Genomic DNA, 6,663 nt, shown 5'->3' with positions numbered 1-6,663 from the left:
AAGACTATAATCACACTCTTGATGTCACTCAAATGAGGATGGTTTCCCTTTTGAGTCTGGTTCCTCTCAAGGTTTCTTCCTCATAACATCTAAGGGAGTTTTTCCTCACCACAGTCGCCACGGCTGCTTATCAGGGATAAATGTATATATATGTGTGTGTGTGTCAAATCAAATGTGTGTGTGTGTGTGTGTGTGTTGTTAATATCTACATGTATAATATATTACACTTTATCTTTTTATAAATATGTATGCATGTTTTTGCTCAAAGTCTAATGTCATTCATGAGGATTTTTTTGTTTATTTATTTCTTTTGGATTACATGTATATACCATAAATAAGAAAGAGCTGACTAGGAGAATATTATGTGAGCATTAGAAAAGCATTCGATATATCAACTCCACTGCAGTGTACAAAATATAACATGCACTTTATGTACAGGTTTGACCGTGTTATAATTACCGCCTGAGCGTATTTCACGATATCTTACAGAATATCGCAAGCTCGGGGAACTGCGAGTAATTGCATTTGATTGTGGATAATAATAGGTGCTATGTGTGCATTCTGCTGTAATTCCGGCACCTGTAGTATAATTATAGAGCTGAAAGGATATACGTGGTCCATTATTGAGAGGTATCAGGAGAAATGTATCTGTGGGGATTTTTGGTGGAAGGCAGGAGATTTGGATGGCACTCATTTTCAGACTTTTTCGATTTTTTTTATACCTGTATACACTTAGTAAATGCTTTCACCAAACACAAGCCAAGCATATAGCCGAGCAATTGTGGGTTAATGGAATTGCTCAAATGGTTTATTTTCACGTATTTAATATTTGAACTTGCAGTCTTCTGGTAACTAAGCCCCATATTCTATATAATAGGTATTAAGGCATTTTAAATGTCTGTGACTTACACATTAAAAGAGTATGTCTCAAAAGCCAATTTATGCAACAACAAAATAAAATTCCTTGGCTCCGGAAAAATAGTGGGAACAAAGCTACACAATGGATAAAGCTCCTCGGGTGATGAATCTTCTGCTCAGGGGAAGATTGAATGCGAGGAAGAAAAGTAACAGCCTGCGTAAGAGCTTCGCACGGTTGCCAGGACACTGCCACCACCTCATTCTCTCTCTCTTCCTGTGCCAGCTAACCTGTTCAATTGTTTATTATTCCCCGCCTTACACACACACACACACGCACAAACACACACTGACATGAGCATTTTTCTGTCTTGTCATCCTCCCTTGTTCTTGATCATTACTCCGGTCAGTATATTTCGCCACCTCGAATATCAAACAGGTCATGGAATGGGCTTCCTTTTTCACACCCACACACAAACACACACTCCAGTAAAACCCTATTGTGAATCGCAGCTACACACAAAAACACACACAATGGAATTTAGATGCAATGCAAATCATATCTGATATGATATTCCACGCTCCATGACTTATGAAGTGTTTATATTGAGGTGGTGCCTGGGCTAAAAACGAATGTCTCTAGCCGACTGCAGAATCAGTTTCTGAAGGACAATCTGGTTTGTGTGATTCGTTCTCTCTCATCAGTTGCGTAACTAAGACACTGCTTAAGTTCTCACTATTATGAATCACACACAACAGGCCTTGGGCTCCCAGGGGCTTTGGAGAATGGTCTAATGGGTCCAGGCATGGTGCTAAGATTCAGAGTTGGTTGGCATTCACTGGAAGTGGTATTAGAAGAGTTTTTCTTTAATGCATCTTCAAATAGCCAATGATGCAATGATTTGATATAAAATGTGCTGTTATATAAATGATATCAGACTTTACTAGTTGTAGTAAAAAATGCTACAAAAATACAGTAAACACCTTGGCTTACATTTACTTCTTATTGATAAAAAGGTATCATATACAGTATTATACTGTATGCACTACACCCATCAGGCATAACATTATGACCACTGACCATTGAAGTGAATAACACTGAGTATCTCTCCATCATTGCATTTGTTAGTAGGCATATTAGTTAGCAAGTGAACATTTTGTCCTCAAAGTTGACGTGTTAGAAGCAGGAAAAATGGGCAAGCATAAGGATTTGAGCGAGTTTGAAAAGGGACAACTTGTGATGTCTATATGACTGGGTCAGAACAGAACAGAAAACTGCAGCTCTTGTGGGTTTCTGGTCTGCAGTGGTCAGAATTTATTAAAAGTGGTCCAAGGAAGGAACAGTGGTGAACAGGCGACAGGGTCGTGGGCGGCCGAGGCTCATTGATGCACGTGAGGAGCGAAGGCTGGTCCGTGTGGTCCGATCCATCATACGAGTTCCTGAAGCTTAAACTGCTCAAGAAGTTCATGCTGTTAATGCTCGACGGGTCAGAACTGTTTTAGCAGCAAAAGGGGGACCAACACAATATTAGGCAGGTGGCCATAATGTTATGCCTGATTAGTGTATATACAGTATTAGTTCCAATTCTCCAAAAGCAATATCCAAATACCATTGTATTGTACCAAATATACATACAATACCAAATATACATACAATACTGTAAACATAGACAAATGCTTTTATGAATAATTTAGTAAACCACTTGTCTATCTGTGGAAATGGACCACCAGTGACAAGATATAATTGGTCATGGAACTGCCATGGTAAGGGACTTGGTGTTAATCAGCCTTATAACTGAGCTCACCAACATGATCTCATGATTTAAAATTTGTTTTATTATAAATATTTTCGAGGCTAAATATTCTTGACTTGAATAAGTTGGGTTCGGGAATGGAAAACGTATATTTTGGCAGCCGCAGTAACTGTAAGCAGCCATATTTTAAAGTGACCATATTTGGAATCTGGAATAAAAACAGCCTAAATGAAACCAAATGTATGTAATGCCTGTGTCACATGGTAGTTCTCTCTACACAGTGGTATAGATAATCCACATTTTTCCCAAACATGTGGTCTCATTAATGTTAAATCGATTTTCTGACAGCAAGTTTCTGATCATCTCAACCCCTTTATTCCATAGTGGTATGTTCCAGTTAGCATATTGAGTGATAGCCTAATGTTGGCCCACACTTAGACGTTCATATGACCCATATATGACTGTGGAAAGACAGCAACAAACCCTGACAAATTTTGACTCCACTCTGATGAAGCCATATTTCCAGATTTATATCTGCAGTGGCACTCATTGGAAGATTGCAGTTTCAGATTAAACGTGACTGTACTCAGAGCACTTTTGGCTGAGGTACCACTGCTGTTGTGATAAGTGAGGTTTAGATGACTGTACTGAAATATGTTTTTCCTGAAATCATCTGAGATCTGGGAAGATATCAAGTCAGCCTCTTTTGCGCATTAAGATATTGCCATAATCGCTATATGATTATGTCAATCTTTTAACGTTATACGATTAAGTTTCTCTGACGATCGACCAGTGATTTAAAGCATTACGACCTCCTGTTCGTCATCAATCAGTAAATACAATACACTTGAAATACTTTTAAATGAGCTTGAGGCAATAAAGATATTTTTTGGTGATGAGCACGATCCTTTGTTTCACCATGGCTACTAAGGCACCTGCTTTTGTTTCATGTAAGTCCTCTATTGTGTGGCTTCTACATGAGTGTGGTTACACTGGAAAAAAAATAAAAATTTTGACAGTGCCAGAACTTGTCATCGGCTGCCTTGGTCACAATGACATTAAATCGGCTACCTGTCAGCACATCCCATTAAGCTTTTTAAGCCCACCAATCTCATCTCATGTCCAGAAGTCTTTTTACAACAAGAAAAACTGTAAATTTAATCACTAAACAATATGTATACATAGTATGTCTATGTTATATAAACAGATTTTGATTTGTAACAAGTAAAAATAGAGATATTTTAAATGTTTTAATGTTGAGGACACAGTTTTAGAGTTTGAATATCCTTCTGGAAAATAATGTATATTATCTGTTACTATGTATAGTATATGGGAAACAAACTGAAGCTAGGAAGCAGCATGTTCCGGAAAACGGGTATATTCCGAAACACAGGTAGTCCAGGGATAATCGCCAGAATGAACCGTAGATCGGACGGTGAGTGAGTGCGAACGGGGAGCCTTATAAAGGGAGGGTGTAGATTGGAGACAGTTGAAGGTGATTAGTATGAAGGCGAGGTGCTGCAAGTGTGCTAAGAGCCAAAAGGGGCGTGGCTGGTGGTTCCCCAACAATACCATTCCAGATATATTCCCCTGTTGCTTATAACCTGCAGGCTTTCTATTGGATTTTGAAATGTTGCTTTGTCCAATAAGCCACTTGAGCATTAGCCCGGTCTGCAGTCTGCATTCCAGTTCATCCAAGGTTTTCACTGGTTTTGCGATCAAGACCCTAGATGTCTTCTACTTCTAACTTGTCAATCACACTGCAACACTTTAAATCTGTAATCTGACAATACTGTTAATACCTATGTCATATACAGTACAGACCAAAAGTTTGGACACACCTTCTCATTCAAAGAGTTTTTTTTATTTTAATGACTATGAAAATTGTAGAGTCACACTGAAGGCATCAAGGGTTATTTGACCAAGAAGGAGAGTGATGGGGTGCTGCGCCAGAAGACCTAGCCTCCACAGTCACCGGACCTGAACCCAATCGAGATGGTTTAGGGGTGAGCTGGACCGCAGAGTGAAGGCAAAAGGGCCAACAAGTGCCAAGCATCTCTCGGGGAACTCCTTCAAGACTGTTGGAAGACCATTTCAGGTGACTACCTCTTGAAGCTCATCAAGAGAATGCCAAGAGTGTGCAAAGCAGTAATCAAAGCAAAAGGTGGCTACTTTGAAGAACCTAGAATATGACATTTTTCAGTTGTTTCACACTTTTTTGTTATGTATATAATTCCATATATAATTCCACATGTTTTAATTCATAGTTTTGATGCCTTCAGTGTGAATCTACAATTTTCATAGTCATGAAAATAAAGAAAACTCTTTGAATGAGAAGGTGTGTCCAAACTTTTGGTCTGTACTGTATATATATATATATATATATATATATATATATATATATATATATATATATATATATATATATATATATATATATAGTGACCATTAATATTATTTTTAAGTAAGTTCTGAAAATCCGTGAATTTTGGACGTACTTTAGTGAATTTATCTAGACAGTATGTCACTTTAATACAATAGTGTTTTAAAAAATGTTATGAAATTTCTTAGTGAAAACATAGTTTAAAATATTATTCTTAATGTTTCTGGACATTCGGTCCCGCTGCGGATTCCCGCGAATTTTACAACTTGCTGTTAGTTAGTTTCCAAATGAGAAGCCGCGAATGTTAGGGTTGTTGAAATTAACAATTACTGATTACTGATTAAAATTAAGGGCCATAATAATGAGTTAACAGAAATTCATTTTAATGGCACTAATTTTATTAACAATTAATGCAGCACGCATTTCTGCTTGACCATTTTTAAAGAATAAATATATATTAAAGAGACCTAATATACACTAAACTGCCAACATTATTGGGTCACCTGGTCATAAGTACATCCAGCGTAAAAACATTGGCCAAATCAAACATGCGGATGATCTGCTGTGGCGACCCCTAATGGGAGAAGCCGAAAGAAAGTTTAATAATGTAGACCTAGACGTATGGTTTGCCCTGTAGCTGTGACCCCAGGTGTGATTAAGTGCTTCAAAAAGGTTGGTCAGAGACTTCATCACCTCTTCATTATCTGATACCCAGCATCTATTGCAATTTGCATACTTGTATTTGATGATACCATTAAATACCTCTTATTCATAGCCTGGAGCTATCTCCACAGTCAGAAAAAAAACTGTTAAAATGCTGCTAACTGGTAACCACAGTTCAGCATTTAACACTATATTTTCTAAAGAAATTCAACACCAGTTTGGAGGACTTGAGGATTAAACCCATCCCTGTTTAATTGCACATTGACATATGAAGGTCAGTGCTCCATGTGACTGTGCGTGCTGCCATCTGTTGCCGGATTATAAAACTAGATCCTTTTTGATACCACCTTTGCTGCTGAGATCAAGCAAGACCTGTTTTGGTCCTATCATATTAACATCCTGGTGAGGGAGACGATTTAGCATCATTAAAAAGCCCTATAAGGTGGTAAGGAACTGTTCATTTTGCACCATCGAGAGAATCCTGACCAGCAGATAGGTGAGTTTGTGAGATCAGGTGCAATCACCTGAGAGTACCATTCTCACGGAGCTCCATGAACTGCAGTCTAGCAAGTGGTGCTGGACCAAGCCCAGGAACTAAGAGAATAATGTGGAACACAACAGGATATTTGACAATCAACATGGACAGCACCAAGGACAAGAACTTGGATATGTTCGCACAACACCCACAACCTCGACATTGCACTGTGTGCAACTGCCCACATCTGCACTTCATTCAAAATCTAGTTGTATTGTTTTTGACCCTGACCTTTCTATCCCTTAATTTCTATATTCTAGTTTTATCGTTTTCATTCAAGAAATTATTCTTGTTTATCTCCATTTTAGACACATGAACTGAGTATAAGTGGGAAAGTGACCAAAAACAATTAAAATTTTTACCTCCAAAGCGTCATAATTGGCAAATTAGCAACGCCTTTCACAGGAGATGTGCAGCGAGCACTCACTCCATTCCTCTCACCCTCTCTCTCTCTCTCTTTCTCTCTTTCTCTA

The sequence above is a fragment of the Silurus meridionalis genome, chromosome 24, assembly GCF_014805685.1.
Source record: "Silurus meridionalis isolate SWU-2019-XX chromosome 24, ASM1480568v1, whole genome shotgun sequence".
NCBI lineage: Eukaryota > Metazoa > Chordata > Actinopteri > Siluriformes > Siluridae > Silurus > Silurus meridionalis.
This window is presented reverse-complemented; position numbering follows the sequence as displayed.